Here is a 21,712-nt window from a genome sequence, read left to right on the forward strand (position 1 = left end):
CCCCTCCCGTGCAAATTAATAACAGCTGGTTTAGTCCTAATTGATGGCCTTTAAAAAAGGTTTTTCATTACCAAGGTGTCACAAAAGAAGTACCTCATGATGAGTGTGCTCTTACAGCATTGTTTACAAATGTATTTCTAAACTTCTGAATGTTCCAGTGAGCACAGTTGTGGTCATAATCTGGAAGTGGAAAGAACATCATTTTACCATAACCTGGTAATGGTAAAAAATGGTAAAAAAAAAAACCAGGTGCCCCTTGCAAGATTTCTGACAGAGGAGTCAAAAGAATAATCAGAAGAGTTGTCCAAGGGCCAAGGACCACTTGCAGAGAACTTCCGAAAGACCTGGAATTAGCAGGTACAATTGTTTCAAAGAAAACAATAAGTAATGCACTCAACCGCCATGGCTTCTATGCATGCTCACTGCGCAAGACTCCACTGCTGAAGGAAAAGCATGTTGAAGCTCGTTTAAAGTTTGCTGCACAACATTTGGACAAGTCAATGAAATACTGGAAGAATATAGTCTGGTTAGATGAGACCAAAATTGAACTCTCTGGTTGTCATTGCAAATGCTGTTTGGAGGAGAAATGGCACTGCACATCATCATGGTGTGGGGAAGTTTTTCAGCATATGGTACTGGCAGACTTCTTATAATTAAAGGAAGGATGAATGGATAAATGTACTGGGACATTTTTGGTAAGAATCTGCTGCCATCTTCCAGGATGCTGAAGATGAAACGAGGGTGGACATTTCAGCAAGACAATGATCCTAAACACACAGCCAAGGAAACTCTCAATTGGTTTCACAGAAAGAAAATAAAGTTGGTAGAATTCAATCACCTGACTTGAATCCAATTGAAAACCTATGGAAAGAAATGAAGGTCAGAGTTCATAGAAGAGGCCCCCGGAACCTTCAAGATCTGAAGACCGTTTGTGTGGAAGAATGGGTCAAAATTACACCTGAGCAATGCATGTGACTAATTTCTCCATACAGGAAGCATCTTGAAGCCATCAATACAAATAAAGACTTTTCTACTAAGTATTAAATACATTTCAGTAAGTGTGTTCAATACTTTTTACCCTGTGTCATTCCACTTTATTACACAATTTAATTTATGAACTTATTCATTTTGATTTCTTTGTACGTGTGGATTACTTGGGTTGTTACCAACATCGGATGAAAATTTCATGTCAATAGCCCCATTTGAAATACTGAGAAAAACGTTAACATGTTCAATATATTTTGCTGTATATATCCTAGTCTTTGGTCTTCTCATGGAGCCAAGGTGATGGGCTAGACACCCTGACCAGTCACTGAGTGCAAATGAGACTCGTATGACTGAAAATGAGTATCTGCACATTTTCCCTAGGATAACTAAATGGTCCGGACCATTCAGAATTAGTGCAAGTTGCTTCACCCGAGGTTTTTGATAGATTATGAAGCTTTCTGATAGCATTTGGACCATCGAGAGGCATTGTCTATTAGAATTTTTGAAATAAAATGTTGACTGAAAAATACTTTTTTAAAATTCAATGCTATCCATTGATCACATGCAAGTGAGCACTATTAATACTTAATTCTTATCATCATGAAAATTATATCAAGTATATATCTCAGTATTTAATTTATTCAGAGAGCTGTAATATCATGAATGTAATGGATTCTGTGTCCTGTCGGAGGAAGAGAAAGCTTGTTTAAGAAGCACGTAGTGATTCACACACATAGAGCACATAGAACAATACATACGATACAAAACATTTAACGTGCTACTTTAGTTACAATTGTATTTGTGAAACTGATAAAGTAAATGATTTTGAGATGAAGTTTATGACGTACTACATTAATGACAAAATAAACTACGTGATTAAAGTAAAAATTTTGAGATTAAAGTTGACATTTCGAGTTTTTGCTTCCATATGACTATTAGATGTTGGGCTACGACTCACCTTTTCATGGCGACTTTGATATCTGACAACTTCTTTTTTATTTTGGGCACTGTGCAACTTTGTGAACTTTCGAGTTTATCCGACACTCTATGTCTCTCAATCAACTTCCTGTTGTTGTTTATACCACTGTTTAAACCAACAAACAGTAAGTTTTTCCTTGCCTCCACTTGGTATTTGCTGAAATTCTTCTATTTTATCCCATGATTTTGCCATTGTCTTTTCACAGAACGCTGAGCTTAAGGACTATTTATATTGATTTGCATATTCAAAGAGGTGTAATTCTGAGAGGAGTAGAGGAGTGGCAGCAGGCGCGTGCATGTATATTACTTTTCACGCTGACCGGAATTAATGGAGCGGAAGAACGTGAGAGTTGGTGTATGCGCAGATTCATGCATCTGGATTTTTTTGTGCGTATGCACATTTCTGCTTTGTCCATACGCCATATTTTAGTGTGAATCCTATGCCCGCCGATATGCATGAGGCCCAAGGAGATCAGCAATAAACATAGTACAAGTATGTAAATAGGCAAGGGTCAAATCAAAATAAATCACAAGAGCCACAACACCAAGCCCCAATATACAAATCAGAAATCAAAGTCAAAATCTGTAAATACACACTTAGTATATTTGTCCAAAGAATCCAGAAATTTGTGCAATACAAGTGCTTTATATCTGATATCTTTTATATCTAACTAAGCAATGACATCACACAACATAACTGTGTGTATTGAAAACAATTATAATTAATAATAGCAATTAATAGTAAGTCAGATAAATGCAAAAAGAGTCAGGTCAGGTCATGTCAGGACAGGGAGCATGCACTGGTACAGCGCATTGCCACACCCACCACACTTCAAAACAGCTTGGGATCCTGGTTGGCAACCCTTCAGGCAGACATGCGGTCCAGTCTCAGTGCCCAGAAATGACCATCAATCTGCCGCAGCCAGATGTTACAGGTGTTAACTAATTCTTTTGGCCTTGTCCAGCCACATGGGTCCTCAACAATGAGGATCCTGTGAGCCCAATCACCCTTGGGGAATCACGCCACATGGCTGTAGTGCCATAAGTGACGCTTCCTCACAATGCAGGCGATGTGACTCATTTGGGACAGCTCATTCGACACAGAGTCAAACCTGTGGTACCCAAGGATTCTCCGAAGAGACAGTCTCATTCTCCTAAGATCAGAGCCTCCATTGACTCTGTGAAGATCACAGCATCATTGACAAAGTCAAGATCAGTGAATCTTTCTTCACCAACAGATGCCCCACAGTGGCTGGACCCCACGACCCTGCCCAACACCCAGTCCATACAAGCACTGAACAGAGTAGGAGCAAGACCATATCCTTGATGAACCCCAGAATCAACTATGAAAAACGCAGAGCTTCTGTCTCCACTACACAGCACTCACAGTATCAATGTACAAGCCAGCCATAATATCCAGCAACTTCAGGAGATCCATTGAAGTCTCAGAATGACCACAGGGCAGCTCGATCAGCTGAGTCAAATGCCTTATGAAAATTGACAACGGCTGCAAAGAAACTCTGCTGATATTAGCATTTGCACTCCATGAGATCCCTCAGTGCCAGGATGCATTCAATGGTAGACTTCTTAAGTGTAAAACCAGATTGCTCTGGTCGTTGGTAGGTGAGCAAGTGATCTGCTGCAAAAAAGATTACAGAAATAAAATTTGTAGTATCAAAAACCCTTAAAACATAACAGTCATACTTTTGGTCATGCTTTAATTAAAGTAAATAATCAAATAAAAAAGTCACATTTCAACAGCATCCAAGTCAAATATAGTTAGTATCGTGAGTATTCTTTTGAATAATTCTACAGTAAGGCATAGTACCATATGCAGTTTGTATTTTGTTCCAAATTGTAGCTGCCTTGTTTACCCTGGAAGCATTTTACAGTAAAATGTTTCAATTCCATTAATCTTTATAAATCATGATCAGTTCTGAAAGTGTTTACAGTTTACTTTTCAGGCCAAGGAGTGGCCAAGGGTAAAAGAACATATAGAAAGCAGAAGGGTGAGGCTGTGAGTGACACACCACAAAAGTTTCCTTCACATAAGTCAGCTGCATTACATACAGTAAAATATAGCTAAATGTTAACAAGATAAGATAGGGATGAAAGGTAGCGTGGTTACATTTGATCTTAAACTTGCAGAGTACAGGCACTTTATATCACTAAAGTGCTCTAAGATCTTAAGTTATTTGAAAACAGTAAAGTAGCTCAAGAATCTTGCTCCATACTATGGACAATATCTTTCACCTGAAAAAAAAATTCTTATCTTCTGTTACATAACACTAATTTTTTTAAGGTAAGATCACTTTTCTTGGGTCTCCTTCTTCTATTGTATCATTTCCTCTCAATCTGTCCCTTCTCTATGTCTCAGACTTGAGAACAACTTTATTCTGTATATAGAATCGACGATGGTTTCTCCACTTGTTGTTATACTCCTTAACCTTCACTGTTCGTTTTGATCACACTGGCTAAAACAACCTCTTGAAATATCTAAAGATGTATGTTGCACTGTTAAGAACTTGCGGTGAGTGGATGCCCTGATACCTCCAGTTGCATGCAGTTAGAGATCTTTGGTGAATCTACCTCTTGTAGCCCCACATCCTTGGTTTCATTCAACGTCGTCTACTTGTTGAAAATTTTATGTTTACTATACTGCATATGCTGGCACATGTTTATTTTATTGGTTAACATGGCATCATATTTCACTCCTAATTTGATGCCTATCTGCCAAGGCCAAAATGATTGCCTGCTTCACTGATCTCAGTGCCTGAATGTCTGAAGCTTTCCTCTATCTCAGTAATAAAAAAGGTGAATTAATTCTCTTCGAATCACCTTCCAAACACTAGTCAGACTCCTCAACACTAAACCTTAGATTCAGCAACATAATGCCACTGTCCTGTATGATGAGCCATGGAGTTGCACTTGGTGGATATTTGAATGTTGAAACTCACATTCATGCTGTAGTCAAGATTTCATTTTGTCACCTGACATTTGCAGTACTATACTACATCATTAGGTCTAATATGGTAGTACTTTGCTACATTTTTATGCCCTTAGAATGACCTACATATAAAGACAACTGAACTATTGCAATTTGTTAATGGTCAGTCAGTCCATCAGTCATTTTCTAACCCGCTTAGTCCTGAACAGGGTCACGGGGGTTGCTATAGCATATCCCAGCTAACACAGGGCACAAGGCAAGAATAAACCCTGGAAAGGGCGCCAGTCTATTGTAGGGTGAATACACACACACACACCAACCACTCACTAGGTCGAATTTAGGATCACCAATCCATCTAACCTGCATGTCTTTGGACTAATCTCCTTATTACAAGGCAGAAGCACTACCACTGCACTACCCTTTTTCAATGGTTGTTCTGCAAAATTACCAACAAGTTACAATGGGTTCTCAATGCTTATATTGGTATTTTGATTTAAAACAAATACTAGGACCATGTTACAGCTTCACTGAGTGTCCATTACCATCTCACTCATCCAACATTATTCTCCTATTCCGTGTCCATCACCTATGCCAACTCATGCCCATGAGGTTTCCTCTTTCATTCCCCACTAATTGAGACAATCCATACCCACTGCCTAGCAACTATGCACTGAGACTAAAGGATTTTTGCAAAAGTGTGTGTTGCAACATGTAAGTACTGTCTTTTTGACCTTGACATGAGCAGTTTGCCCAATGTGTCTCTCTGTCACTCTCATTCTTTCAGGTCCAGTCCTTTTACAATATTTTTTACTTTTTACAACATTTTCACAACAGTCTTAGAAATTGGCAAACTAATACAGAAAAATATACAATGAGGAAGCAAAAGAATGTTAACAATTATTAATAATAAATATCTAACATTTCATTTTACTGTTATTAATATTAATCACCAGCAGAAAAGTTTTTATTACAAACAAATATGTCAATATTTGGTAACTTTCATCCTTCCTTAAAAAATAAACATAGGAACATTCTGAAACTAGAAACATAACTGAGCAAGTGTGGAGCAGGTTCAGACTTTACATTACCTTGGAATCATTTCTTTTTTTTACCTTAAGTTGCATGTAACTTGTGAGTTGTTTTCTCCTGCTTTTGATCTGGAACTTTAGGTAACTGTACACATTTTGAAAATGTAAAGTATTGAAAGGCTTCTTTGTTCCATATCAAATCATATTCCTGCTTTTTCATTAAACATAATTTATTAAAAACTAGCAAAATACCCGCGCTTCACAGCGGCGAAATACTACCTTAACATTTTTATTAAGAAGAAAAGTAAACCTTTTTAAACTGAGGGAAAATATACCAATAATTATTTGTTAAGGATCTCTTTGTATACCACATTTTCAGTTCGGCCCTCCGGTTGTAATATGACCAAGCTGTGCGCTGAGCTTACTCTTAAGCATGCAACTTACAGTTGGCCATGTGAACAGTAATCTTGTCTCAAATCTCACAGCTTGGATTGCTGCTGTCATAATCGGTTGAGTTTCATGGTTTGTTTCAATTACAACAGTATTTTCAGGACTTGTGTTGAAGAGACATTCGGCATCTGTCAAGCGTTGTAAGTATACAACCGGTTTCATCGATAACTTCACATCCAGCTTTTGAGAGTTTAAACATTCATAAACATCAAAGTATACACTACTGAAATCGTCACCTGTGAATCTAAGATGTTTAAGAGGCATTGGCGGTTGTCTAAAGGTGTAAAATATTTGGCCATTTCGGTACACTTGAAAGCGACAACCGAACAATTCAGTGGCAGCCATCAACTCACATGCAGAGCCATAGGTGAAGGGCTTAAGCATTTCACTCTTATAGTGCTCCTGTGTAGTACAATTATCTCCTGTACCGTCATCAGTCCACACTTTGAACCTGTCCCAGTCATTCAATACATAAGACACAATGTTTCTCCGAATATCAAGAGTGAGCCTGATATGGCCAAGCAATATGTAACACAGAGAGCGGAAAAGGCAGGTGCCATCTCCGTGCATGGAAACCACTCGGTAAGTGATGGTTCTTTGATCGATGGAGCTCACTTCGATAGACATGTTAATGGGGGTACGGTTGGAACGACAAAGGAAATGGGTACCTGAACAATGTAAAAGTAATTCTAAAATACCAACACAATAACTATAATCGTAATAAACGAACAATAAAACAGCAGAGAAGCCATGGATTAAATAAAAAGGCTACAGTTATCAGCAGGGAAACGTGAATCCCGTGGCGAAGCAAGGAAGGGAATGAAGAGAACGGAGCGATGGACGGCTTTATATAGGCAGGCAGCCAACAACGTGGGAGGTGTGGGGATGGGGGACCCAACACTGCCTCAAATGGAGACCGAGTTGCAGGCTATGGACGTGTATATGTACGTAAATAGGATTCAGTTAGCGTTGGGAACCCACGTACCAAATTTCTTGAAGATTGGCCCATAAGTAACAAAGACCGTTGGAAAGTTCAATATGGCAGCCGACAGTGGCGTCATACCACCGAAATAAGTATGTACATCAGTTTCGGTTAGCACAGAGAAGCCGCCTACCAAATTTTGTGAAGATGGGGCCATAAATAAGAAAGTTCAACATGGTGGACGTTGTCGACCGTTATGACCATTACGCATAGAATTTCGAAATGAAACCTGCTTAACTTTTGTAAGTAAGCTGTAAGGAATGAGCCTGCCAAACTTCAGCCTTCTACCTACACGGGAAGTTGGAGAATTATTGATGAGTGAGTGAGTGAGTCAGTCAGTCAGTGAGGGCTTTTCCTTTTATTAGTAACTAGCAAAATACCCGCGCTTCGCAGCGGCGAAGTACTGCTTTTAAATTTTTATTAAGAAGAAAAGTAAACCTTTTTAAACTGAGGGAAAATATACCAATAATTATTTGTTAAGGATCTCTTTGTATACCACGTTGTCAGTTAAGTACTCCGGTTGTAATATGACCAAGCTGTGCGAGCTTACTCTTGAGCATGCAACGTATAGTTGGCCATGTGAAAAGCAATCTTGCCTCAAATCAATGGCAACCTTTTGTAGGGTCTGTCCCTGAGACTTATTGTCATTGCAAAGCAGAGCCTTACTGCAAGTTTAAGGCATTTGAATTGAAATGGGAGATCAGAGGGTATAACGGGGATGCAAGGAAGAAAAACTCTCTCCCCTGAGCAACTGCCAGTAAAAATAGTTGCCTCAATTAGGTTCTTTTGCAGACACGTGACCTGAAGTCTCGTGCCGTTACAAAGTTTCGGTGGCTGTAAGTTTTTCAGTAACATTATTGGTGCCCCAACCTTGAAAATTAGATTATGCTCAGGAGTGCCTGGAGGATTCAGAGTGTGGAGTAACTCTAGCGACAGCATGTCTATTAACTTGTGGATTTTTCTGTGAGTATTTGGCGGCAGCGTCACAAAGTTGTTTCCGCAAGACCGCATTAGCTGCGGAGCTCAGCTCGGAGCGAAATAAAGTGAATGAAATGAGGTGAATGGGAGGGGAGATGATGACGTGACTCCCCCACCAGCCTTAACTCTCAACCCCTCCACAAACACACAAACACAGTCTCTCGGATCTCAACTCTTCTTTATATAAATCAGTAAAGAAGAGAAGACTAAACACTAAAGAAAAAGAACATCAAGACCGCATCAGCTGCAGAGCTCAGCTCAGAGCGAAATGAAGTGAATGAAATGAGGTGAATGAGACGGGAAATGATGACGTGACTCCTCCACCTGTCTTAACTGTCCATCCCTTCACAAACACAGTCTCTCGGATCCCAACTCTCCTTTATATAAATCAAAAGTTCAGATAAAGGACTGGGGAACGTCTGGGGATTGTGTGTGTCTGGGTGTCTAATTTATATGTGTATATAGTTGTAATATAGGTTAAGTACATGTGAATGTATTTGCGCCGTTTATAAATAAGATATTCTTTCCGTTTCTTTACCACATTGACTTTTTTCACCGTGTGCTTTGTTTCCGCATTAGCTGCACTTATGAATATGCTTGTATGCGTCACTCGCTTCATATTCTTTTGCTGCCGTCTCAATTGTGTAATGCGTTTTTTGTTCAGCGCTCTTTGGAGCTGTTGCCTGTTGTCTGCGTACTGCGTTCACAGTCAGTTCACGTGAGCCGCTTGGAGTACATGCATTGAAGGTTCTCAGCTGTGCTTGTGCTATCTTGTGTGATCTTGCGATGTCCACAGCTTTATTTAATGTTAGCTAAGACCCGGCACTTAAAAGTTTCTCTCGCACTTTCACTGAGTTTGTGCCAAACACTAGTCTATCCCTGACCATCTCATCTTCGTTTGCATAAGCACAGTCCTTCACCCGCAAATATTTAGCGGCAGCGTGTCTATTGGATTGCTGCTGACGGACGGCCTTATATGGGCAGGCACTCAAGTGGGAGGCGTGATGATGAGGGACGCAGCTCCACCTCACACAGCGACCGAGCTGCAGGCTATGGCCGTATATACAGTATGTACGTAAGTAGGTTCCAGTTATGACCGTTACGTGTAGAATTTCAAAATGAAACCTGTCTAACTTTTGTAAGTAAGCTGTAAGAAATGAGCCTGCCAAATTTCAGCCTTCTACCTACACGGGAAGTTGGGGAATTAGTGATGAGTCAGTCAGTGAGTCAGTCAGTCAGTGAGGGCTTTGCATTTTATTAGTATAGAAGATCCATTTGGTGCATACATAGAATATTAAAAAAAACACATAAAAACTATTAAAAATCCTTTGTTAAAATTTCCAAAATGCAATATTAAAGAGAGGGGGAATTGTACCACTTTTAGTTATGCCTAGTAAGAGTTCACTCCTTAATTTATGACTGAAAAAATGGTGGCACAGCATATTTCAATTATATGAGGTGGGGTGGTTCACCAAGAAAAACAGTTGAGTACCCTAGTCTAGAGCTATCATGTGCTATTTGATCATATACACATCAATAATCTGCTACACTTCAGCATTCACTTTGAATAGGAGGTCTGACATTGTCCAAAATCATGCTGTGGAACAGCTGTTAGCAGAAACCATGATTTGAGATAATGCTCAGCTTTGCAGTATTTTATATTAATATGGGTCCTAACCAGTTGGTGCAACATTTTAAGGGCCCTGATTTAGCAGATTACTGATGATGTCCTGAAACAAATTAATTATACGAGGGTGGCATGGATTCATAGTAATCCTGGGCCAAGGCAAACTCTTCGTGGATTTTTTCCTACTTAATTCTTTATGTATTTTTCTCATATATTCCACAGACATGCAGGCTTGGCTAGGTGGCGACTGTATGCATGGGACCTAAAATGACTTTTTCTTTGGTACCATTTCACCTCATCCCTGAACTGGATTAACTAGCTGATGACAAAATCATCAATAATCGCGGTAGTCTACTAATCCTCACTGTACATTTAGGTATCACCTTCGAGATCACTGAACCAACAAAGCTGGTGGTTGCTGCATCGTGGATTATACATCAAATTCTAGTCATGTACACTCACGTGTTATAAATATCCAACACATGAAAATCTGTTAACTTTGCTCATTTTATAATCATGTTGGCCTATGCATGGTAATACCGATTTACACGAAGTATAAACTAGATGGGTGCACTGACGGATTGCTCAAATACAGAATGTATGCATGAATGAAAAAAGGTTATGCAGTCACATACGACGGCGTTTAAATTTATCTATCCTCTTTTCACGTTACAAAATTAATTTCTTGTTCTTCTTTCCGCCATAATTCACTAAAGTTAATAGGCGTCGACCTCCCAAACAGACGAGCACCTCTCTCCTTAAATTCTTTCCCAACTCCTATTGGTAACCTCTCACACACTTGATACACTGAAGTTCCGTGACAGCGCCACGCTTTCAACATATTACGTCATTTCAGCACGCAACTCAGACTTTACCATTTTTATAAAAGGGAGATTCATCTAGCGGTTTAAAACCAGTACATTATAATGCGCGCTAGGAAAAAGAAAAACTGTTTATGTCGCGTGAAAACAGCATTTTAATTTTTCCTTATTACTGATTTCAAGTTCATACTTTTGCAATGTCATGCGATTTTCACCATATACACGTAAATGAGAGTCTCGATATAAATGTGGTACGACTTAGCTCTTGAGAGTTACTGCGCAGCGGCGAACTTTTCTGTTAAGGTGATACAGCCAAGAACCCGGTACGAGACAGCGAAGCAAATAGGAAACGGTAACTATCAGCGCTTATGTAATTGACTTTATTGGTTGTCTGTGTTATTGAATTGAACAGGCACGTCGGGTTCCTTTATTGGTTATTCTCATTCATCATTCATTCTAATCGCGTTTACAGTAAGAACATGGTTACTTTTTTTTCTTCTTCAAAAAGAGGAATTTAATGTCGGCGTGACCAGTGTCGTCACGGGCAAGGGTTAAACTTCTGGAATTGAACTTGCGGTAGGCTAATGATGATCCAGTTAAGCATTTCAAATATTGACGTAAATTTTCGTTTGTCGTATAAACTGACCATGTAAATCACAGAAGTAAATGAGTTAGGGTTCATTTGATCATTCACTGGTTTGTTTGCTTTGATTTTGCAATCAAGAAGTATCCTTTATTCAAGAACAGGGTAAGCAGTTCTATCTTTCGGGGTTACCGTGTGTCAAACCTGAATGTGATTGTAGTTCACATGCTAGTCTTTATCCTTTTGTAACACTGACTGGATAATCCTTTGTGGCCAAGAAACACATACAATTGAATAAATGGTGTATTAGATGTATGCATCATTGACGGTAGTACGACAGAATACGGCGGTGAAAGAAAGCATGCCCGTTTGGTAATTGCGCATAGACAAAGCAAAGGTGAGACAAAGTAACTGGAAGTCAGTTGTGGTCACCTGCACGTACTCGCGGGGAAAACTGTCAACGTTACATCGAGAAGCGCTCATGGGACTCTCAAGTAGTTATTTCTATGGCACGATGACTCGATTAGTCTACCAGAATAGCATATTATAAGCTTAAATACCCTAATTAGGCAAGAGTGTCACTTGGGTAGTGACAAACTTAAAAGAGGTAAAATATATCGTTTCCGTTGACCGCAAGGTAGATTAGTCCAGTCTCCTCTTGAAGGGTACTCTTTTACCACATTGTTTTAAGTCTGTGTTTGGAAAAATGCTTGTTTTATTTAATAGTCTTGTTTTGATTTACTGAAATTCCCTCCAACATTTGTGGGGTTGTAAAATACCTTGTGATGGCATTTACTGGAAGGTTTGTAATCCTGCAGAAAGGAACATTCTCAGTGTAATTCAAGAGATGCTTTTAGCTGGAGCCTGTATTGGCAAGGCAGCAAATCAAAAGCAAAATCCCACCTTAGGAAATGTGTCAATCCATCACAGGGCTCACTGGTGCATACCCTCGCACAGAACTAAAACCCTGAACCCTAATGTGTAATAGACTTTAAATGGAAGATACCAAGTAATGGGGTTAGAAGTAAGCAGTCTGTCATAGTCTTTTGTTTCTGGTTATACAGTCTGTACATGTATTTTGCAAACTTGAAAATGTCAGTCAGTCATTATCCAACCCGCTATAGCCTAACACAGGGTCTGGAATCAATTTTTGTATGCCCAGGTTGAACTTTGCATAAATGTATATTTTTTTCACAAATCAGAATTCAATGTTTTGGATCTATCACCATGTACTCCACAGCTAATAGTTGCTAATAAAATTGAAATTCCAGCTTTTAATGTTCATATTTGAAAGGTGCATAAGTTTTGGTATTATCTCCTTCAGTATTACATTACAATGCTGAAACTGCTCCAATCCTGTTTTGTTGCTTTTTAATGACTAGATGTTACCAACATGTGATAATCGAGGCATGGGGAGATAAGTGTTGGAAATTCATTTTGTGGTATTCTGAGAGTTCCCACTGTGCTTTATTGAAAAAAAAACATGGATATTGCAGTTTTAGATAAGAAAGAAATTATGAAAAGTAACTTTCGTAATAAGACTGCTTTTTGCTCTTGTTTGGTTAGACGTTTGTGCCTTTGTCTGTGGGCAAAAAGAGAGAACTGGAAGTGAAGATGTGTAATTATAATATGCAAAATATAACCAGAATATGTATGTATGTATTTCTGGTAAATAAGATACCCATTTGTGTTATACAGCTGTTCAGGCTACCTGTGTGTTTTTTGTTAAAACATGTACAGTGTGCCTTCTGCCATAGCCTCTACTGAAATTACTGCATGCAAGAATATTTGTCAAGACTGCACCATGCATAATGTATGCATACTCTAGAATCCTGTATTGCAGAGGCATTGGCTAATTGCAAAAAATTAACCAAGACAGGGGAAGCGGACCCCCCTCTGCATTCTGCCCAACTGACCTATTTTTAAAGTACTAGGGGTACATTGATCTAAACCACTGCCAGTTTTAGGATTTGCCAGATACTTGCCAATTAAGCATTGTTCTGAGAAAAGTGTCAACATTCAAATTAAATAACATTTTATATGAAGTGACAAACAATCCTCATGTTATATATATATATATATATAGTACCACCTACCTATAGTAAATAAAATTGTGAAAATGGTAGTAAAAATGACTGATGTACAAAACAAGCAATTGAGTTTACCATACTGTATGTGCCGTTAAATAAATGATAGTAGAAAGTAAAAGCTAAGAAACTTTGGAAGTTGTAATTTAAAAAAAAAAAAAAAAATCATCTCTTCTTCCAGAATGTATTGTTTATGGTGTGATTGCTATTAACTGACTGCTGTGAGCAGCAAAGTTGACAGTATTAGAATGATTTTTTCTGTGCTGTTGTTCACTGCAGTGCATGCACATGCACATCCATATAATGCGTTTGCTCATACAGAGCTCACTCGACATGAATACATACACTGAGGCATGAGTAATGCACTCCAAGCAGTAGTAAGCTAGCAGGTACAACATATGTAGCAACTGATTTGATATGCAGGTAGGTACTGGACCTAAATTCTTCCAGATCTAGCAAAACTATTGCCTTGAGTGATATGGAGAGACTGGACATATTAACAGTCCAGCTACAAGTCTGATGCATATCTATATGTGTACAACATTGGTTAAGGGTATTGCTAAGAGCCTTGAACACTATGACTAATCAGTTTTTAAAAGAGAATTATGAGGATCTTTTAGTTCTACTGCAGCATTAAACCAAGATTCTCAAGCTGTAATGCATGTTTCACCACTAAGTGTTGGTGTTATAATAAATGTATATACAATGTCAAATCCTATCTCCTTTAATCTTTATATAAGTTACTTTGGAGTCAGTATGGAAGATCTCCAACTTAGCTTAAATTCTAAATGCAAATAAGAGTGTGGTCATAGCAGTGGTGACAGGGGTGAGAAGTGTGTGGAAGAAATTCTAGGAACTGTCATGCATTTGAATTTTAAGAGTCTCCCTAGGCCCCTACTTCAGGGAAGATGTAGTTGATTATATCTTGCCTGAAGAAGGTACCCGAGGTGCCGCAAAAGCTTGCATATTGTAATTCTTTTAGTTAAAAATAAAAGTGTAATTTTGCTTGACTTCCCATTGCTTCCACAATAGCTATCAAGGTTCAACACCCTACTACTAAAGGAGTCCCCTAAAATTGAAGGACAGAGTTTGAAAGTTATGTGAAGAGTGGTATTTTCTATGGGAAAGAGACATGGGTAAGGAAAGCAGAACATGAAGTAAAGCTACAAAGAATGATCAAATGGATGTGTGTAGTGTCACTGAGTGTGTTATACATGAATGCTCAATTAAGAGAAGGTCTTGGAGGGGGGGATGATGAGTGTTGTGCTAAGGACAAACAGACTAAGGTGGTTTGGGCATGTGGATTGAAAAGCAAACAGTTTAGGTGAAGAGGAGCAATGAGATAAAGAGAGGGAGGCCAAAAATAAAGTGGTTGTAAGATATAAAAAGAATGGGACTCTCCTAAGCAGGCTGCCCAATGATGGTGTCATTGTGTTAAAAATGAATTTACAGGGACAAGTGTCCATTGTAAACCTAACATTTCTGTACTCTTGCATTGATATGACCCCATCAAACTTGATGGCAGCTTACACAGCCAAAAGAAAACCTGGTAAAGGTTCTTAGAGCAAATATGTTAAGACCAAATAATCAAGAATTCAAAGGCACAAGCGATTTCTTGTTTTTTGTCTCAGGTTTGTATTAGTTTGAAAATACACTTTTTTTTTTTTTTTTAAATGAAAAGGGTCACTTGTCCAGGATCAAATGGCTCTTGTGCAAGTGGCAGCCCCAAAGTGTGCCCTACTAATAGACTCAGTACTATTGAATGTGTTTTAAACTATTATTTAGGAATTGCTTAGTGTGTGTGTGTGTGTGTGGGTTTTTTTTAATTATTTTTTTTTTAAATACAGTGGAACCTCGGTTTGCGAGCATAATTCGTTCCGGAAACATGCTCGCAATCCAAAACACTCGTATATCAAAGCAAATTTCCCCATAAGAAATAATGGAAACTCGGATGATTCGTTCCACAACCCAAAACTATTCATATAAAAATGATTAAGACAAAATATAAAGTAAAATACATAATACAAATTAACCTGCACTTTACCTTTAAAAAGAATCATGGCTGGAGTGAGTTTCTAAACTCATGTGGGATTCCACCCAACAGGACGACACGCGAAAGAGTGTCCCAAAGCAATCGCAGTCTCCCAGCGCTGTAGCAGTTCGCCGTATAAGCGCATCCAAAAAGATTGCAGACATGCTATAAGCGCCTGTCGTCAAGGGGTCATACAAGGAACATTATAAAGATCCCGCTGCAATAAATAACAGCGCTGTTGCTGTTTCAAGCTGAATAAAACTAGTGTTAAAGTACTGAGACTCAGCTTCGTGTTTTGGGGAGCAAGATGGGGACTCGCACTTCACAGTGCGCACACACACAGTCACAATGCTGTAGTAAACAGAGAGACGGGCTGGGCGAGCAAGATAAGGAGAGAGAGAGAGAGAGACTCGCTGTACACGCTGGGCGAGAGAGATAAGGAGAGAGAGGGAGGTGCTGGGCAGGCGAGCGAGATTTTTTTTTTTTTTTATACCTTCTCAATTTTATTAGAAAAGGAAGCAGCAAAACATATTATATTGCAAGTTAGATAACTGTTTCATTTTCATTTACCTGTCTTTTGCACTATAGTTTTGCTAGAGTGTTCTTTGATAATTTTGGTAAGTAAACAGTGCTTTTAATATTCATTACTGCAAACATATGAAGTAGAATTACCTTACTGGGATGAAAATAATAAATCCATCGTTAAAGCTCAATTTGGCATTCAAATCCAAAAAGTGGGCGTAATACAAATCTTTTCATAGGCCTGAGTAACCATAACTAGAAATTAATTTTTGGTCTGTTATAGTATAAACTTCTTAACCAATACATTTCAGAAAACTGCTTTGTAATTGAGAAACTGTCAATTTTTACAAAAGATATTTTAAAGACATTTCCAGGAAAATTATCAAGATACAAGATGGTGGCACTAAATAAATTCTTAAATAATTACATCTGTAGTACAAGGATGTGGTCTAGGTGCTGATAGTTAGGGAGTCAAAGTTTCTGAAAGAATTTCTACCTGCTTGGTCCCCCTTTGGGACATTAAACACTTGGTTCCTCTCACCCCACCCACCCATGTGGTGCACAAGATGAAGGTACCTTGGAGGTTTGAGTGAAGCCAAGCCATTGGTAAAACCAAAGTGGTCACAATTTCTAATCTAGATTTCTCACTCTAGCATCAGTTAAAGTTAGTTCTTTAATGTACAGTATTACCATAAATTGTAGCAGACCTGAAAATGCCTATATCCTAACAAGTTTGAATGTAATAATTTAGTCCTGTTAAACATTTGCTGATAAAAACAAGCAATTTATTTTATTGTATTTTTATGTTAAAAACCTCTATCTATCCATCTTCAGCTTTTCATGGTTTTGGTAGACAGACTTCCCCCAACCCGTCTGAATCAAACACAGTGCTTGCATCAACCCTGGACGGGGCACTCCTCCACACAGGCAAGACTAGGGTCTGTAATTACCTTAATACCCATGATTTAATTTGCAACATGCGTCTTTGTGCATTTTGTATAATGTGTATAATTTAAACAAAAATACCATAGTGTACTTTTCTGCTTCCTTATATATATATATTTTTTTCGTGTTTCATTTAGTCTTCAAAAACAAACTGGTTGTGTATTACTTACTAACCAGCCTCAAAAACAGTCTTAAATGACAAGTATTATAGTGAGTAACAATAGTTGTACTTGAGCACAATTTGAACACACAGAAACTTGAACGCTCCTATAACCAGGGTTCAGTTACATTAAGCATTCAGTAATGGATTATCTCAAGATCCTTTTTGTTAGCTTTCAGCTGCACTAATGAGACTTAGATGTAGTCGCTTTGTTTTCAGGTGCGTATTAACACATGTGGTTTAAAAGAATTTAACCCAATCACATTCTGCATCTCTGACCTACCACATCCTCCTGATTGGAGACTGAAGTTGAAAAGTATTTAAAGTACAAAAATGGGAGTTTCTTTGTGAAATGAAAGTTATAAGCACTGTACATTTAGAATATGTTCATTCCTTAAGCAAGAATAAAGATGTTGAAGTATTTTTTTTTTTTTTTTAAATGTGTGGACCATAGGGGGTGCTTGTTCCCAAAAGAGCAAAGGTAAAAGCAAGAAAAGGGTTTTCTAACCAAAACAGGTTAACAGCCAAAACAATTATCCCAGAAACACATGGATTTAAAATAACAAAAAACCAAAGCTTTTGACCTTCCTATTTAATCTTCCTCCTTTACTTGTTCAGCCACTTAGCAGTGGCTTCCTCTCAGTTCAAGTGTTCCCTGTATACTGATTGCAAATTCTTAAGTCCAGATCAGGAAGTTGTTCCGGGTAAGCCTTCACAAATGTTCTCCAGTTACCTGTCCAATGCTTATAGGTCTGCACATACCCCTGAGGAGCTGCCACTAGCATCACTAGGTTTCCCTGCAGACTTCTCACCCCACACAGTATGATTGGGGAGGGCTAGACTGCCTGTCCTACCCAATACTCCTGCAAATCTAATACCCAGTGTGCTCTAGTGGTCTGGGGGACCTTAGCAAGGGTAACAAATTGGTTGTTGCCTGTTCCACTTTCACTTCTGCTTTCTACAGCTGCAATGCATAAAGGCTTTCAAGTAATTTAGATACAGGTCATGGTGTGGATGAGAGAGAGGTTAGGAGCACTCACTGATAAAGTGCATTGCCGCACCCACCACACGACAAACCAACTCAGGATCCCAGATTGGGACCCAAGTGTAGCCATGCAGTGGGTGATACCTCCGCACTACACTAGTTCAGATGGAGTGGAACAGTGTTAGGTAAAATATGGGATTCGAACCGGCAACCTTCCGATTTACAGTGCAGATCCCTAGCCTCAGAGCCACCAATAAGATTAATTATTATTTGAGGCATAGTGGTTTCATGGTTTTGTTTGTAAAAACATTGAATGGCAAGTAACTGGGTATGTATCAAGCCATAGTTTCTGTTTACTTTTGTCACATTCAGACTTGTGGAGAAAGTTACGTTGGTGGTATTCTCTTTACTGCTTTTTGTTCTGTTTTAAAATGAACATCATACCAGTTTTTTGAGTTTTTAAAATTAATTTGCCTGTTTGCTTTCTTGTTTTACAGTAGACTAACCTCTCGAAGTTGTATTTCTCATTCGTAGCTAAAACTCCAATAAATGTTTGTGCTTTATGTAAAGTCTGTTGCATACTTGATGCTCAATCTATCCCCTACTTGGTTCAAAGAGCCATGTGAACAGAATCGGTACTACTTGTGTACAGTATATTGAAACTTCAAAATTGAAAACTCTGTCGATTTTATTAAGATTTGCTTTCCCATTGAGTTGTTATTGAAAGGGTTACAATTCTTGCATTTGAGCATAAGTTGCTGCTTAAGCAATGTACTGTAGGATATTGTGTAAAATATATATATATATATATATAATAAAACATTATGGGGAAAAAAAAATATATTTTACTATTAATGCTTCTTTTAAAGGACTGTAAATTATAAATCCAAAACTATCTGACACGGGCAAATCTTTTTCCCCAAATTGTTCCGAGTGTGGCATAGTGACACATAGTTTGCAGTTTGTTTTCTGTTCTTAATGGATTTTTGGGTATTTTTCTATTAGAAACAGTAACTGGTTACTAATGAAGTGCTGGGAACAAAAACTTGCATTCACTGTGACCCCTCTCCCAATTAGTTTTACACTACTGCGTTAATAGAAAAAGCAAGTTAAGTAAATTAATAGTATTTAATATTTTGTTGCTCTAAAAAATACAATCAAACTTTTTTTTTTTTTCCCCATAAGTTCTTGTATAATCCTGTTATACCACTTTTATGCCTGCAGGGCTAGGTTTGTGACTTGCACTGGTATAAAACCAGCTACATTGTACTGTATGATCCATCTGTAATTTTATTTAAGCTTATGAAGTAAGCTTTTAGTAATGAGATGACTGCTGACTTTTTTTTTATTACAAGAAAGAAGCATCATACAGGAAAAATTAGTTGTTGTTTTTTTTGCATTATGATCTCTGTCTTTTTTTTTTTTTTTTTATTGCAAATGTTCGGTTTCAAAGCGGTTTCACTCAAGTTCATTGAAATTCTAGAGCAGTGGTTTTCCAGCTGTGTCCCATGGGGTCCTCCCTCATGTGTAAGTGGGGCAAGGCACTCCTGGCAAGGCGGAAATTCTTAAAGAAAAGAAATGAATTCCAGTTGATCTATAAATGGCCTCATGTAGTTTTTAAATATGGTTTTAAGGCAGAGTGGTGGCTCTGAGGCTAAAGGAAGGTTGCCGGTTCAAATCCTGTTACTGCAAGAAGGGACCCTACTCTGTTGGGCCATTCAGCAATGGCCTTAACCTGAAAATTGCTCCACAAGTGTACAATGACTGATTCGGTGCTCAGGTCTCCAAAGGTCAAGAAAAATGACAATTTCCCCTCTGGGATTAATAAGTACATCAAAATATAACTAAAAAATGTTTTGCAATTGCTGTATGAAAGTTGTTCTCTATCAGTGTAGTGTTAGACTAGTGCTACAGTTCTCAGTTGGTGGGCTTTAAAAAGGACCCTCTAGTTATAAAGTGTCCATACCAGAGTCTCCATGCTAGGTTGAATTTCATTTCCACTGCTCTGCCTTGCAGTACTCAGTGAGTCTGCATTCCTCTGTTACTCGCCTGACCTCAAGAATGACACAGACCAGTCGCCTTGAATCACCAGTCATCTTTGTGCTGATTCATGCCAGGATGGTGTCTGTCCTACAAAGACATGCTAAGACTAATGGTTTGTTTGCAGAAGAGTGTGTTGTGAAACATGTGTGCTGTGTGAATTGTCTTGATGCATGCAGTCTACAAAGTGTGTCTCTTGGGTTTGGTCTACCAGTGTTACACTATTTGTAGTTTTTGCAAATATATTTGTTGTATTACTTTTAGAATAGTTTTGGTAATTGACAGACTAGTGCAGAATACACAATGAGGAAAAAAGACGAATGTTAACAATTATTAATAGTAAATGCACGTATCTAACATTTTCATTTTAGTGTTGTAAAATATTATTTAACAGCAGAAAGCTTTTAGAGTTGCTAGTGTTAAATTACCTTCATTAATTCTTAAAAGATAATTACAGGAACAGGCTGAACCTCAAAGCAGAATTAGACAGCCATAAAGCACGCTCCGCCTTTATGCGGACTTGGGAACCATCTTTTAGTTATTCTTCTCTTTGTTGACCATAATTTGTATGTAACCCGTAAGTTACTTTGCTCCTGCTTTTGATTTGCATTAAAATTCAACTATGTTTTGTAAATGTAATTATTGAAAGCCCTTCTTAAATTCCATAACAAATCACACTACTCTTTACAGTAATAATAATTTGTTTGACTTGTACAGAATTGGGGGGGTGGGGGCACACAGACCCTAACAAAAAGCTATCCATAATCAATTTTTAATATTACTAGGTGCAGTATTAGGGTTGTTAAAGAAAATATTACTGTTTTATGCTTGTTAGTTATATACTAAAAATAATAGTACAAAACATTTTAATTTCTGGAGGAAAAAAATTTGGGTACCCTGGCTTAGAGCTATCCCATGATATTTGTCAATGTTCTGCCATACTTGGCTTTGAATAACCGTTCTGCTGTTATCGATTTTATAATGCAGTGGGTCTACTTCTAGCAGAATCCAAGATCATGCCCAACTTTATAGCATTGGTTTATATTACTGAAGGACCCCTGACCAGCTAATATAATATTTTGGAGGTCCTTGCCTTAAAATGGTTTGGGAAAACCTTATGCTAGGGCTGTTGATGTAGTTCTTTAAAAAAGGAAAACATGGGTTGTCTTTTTAAGTAAATTTAGATTGTAGTATACTTTAGTGTGCCTTTTAAAATTTGTGCTATGAGAACTTGTCTGTATATTTTCTTGAACCCTAGCTTCAGCTGTAAATTTTGAAAACTTCTTGTAAATGCTGTAAATTGGGTAAGAAGATTCAAGCGTGAAATATGGATGGCTGATGTGTGAACTTTTTTCATCTCCGTAATTGGGTAGCCTCAGTTTGTAGTTTTAATAACCTGTGAATGCATGCATTTCCATGCGATGCAAATTATTAAATAGCTCCTGGTTACTTAAACAAAATCTATAGGTAAAACACAGTCATGTCCACTGATGTTGGATAGTGTTCTGCATTTGGAACTCTATTGTTGCCAGTTACTTTTGAGGTAGTTTAGGAGCAGTC

At 38.1% G+C, this 21,712-nt stretch overlaps 1 protein-coding gene across 1 annotated transcript in view; it reads left to right on the forward strand.

Annotated features, from left to right (window-relative positions):
- The first annotated feature begins 11,060 nt into the window (after nucleotides 1-11,060).
- The window catches only part of LOC120531389 (NADPH--cytochrome P450 reductase-like), a 78,213-nt gene continuing 67,561 nt past the window's right edge, over nucleotides 11,061-21,712 (forward strand). Inside the window, exon 1 of the mRNA XM_039756765.1 lies at nucleotides 11,061-11,150. The gene's annotated coding sequence lies outside the window, so the exon portion shown is untranslated. The remainder of the gene's footprint in view (nucleotides 11,151-21,712) is intronic.

This window comes from Polypterus senegalus, chromosome 6 (genome assembly GCF_016835505.1).
Source record: "Polypterus senegalus isolate Bchr_013 chromosome 6, ASM1683550v1, whole genome shotgun sequence".
Taxonomy (NCBI): Eukaryota; Metazoa; Chordata; class Cladistia; order Polypteriformes; family Polypteridae; genus Polypterus; species Polypterus senegalus.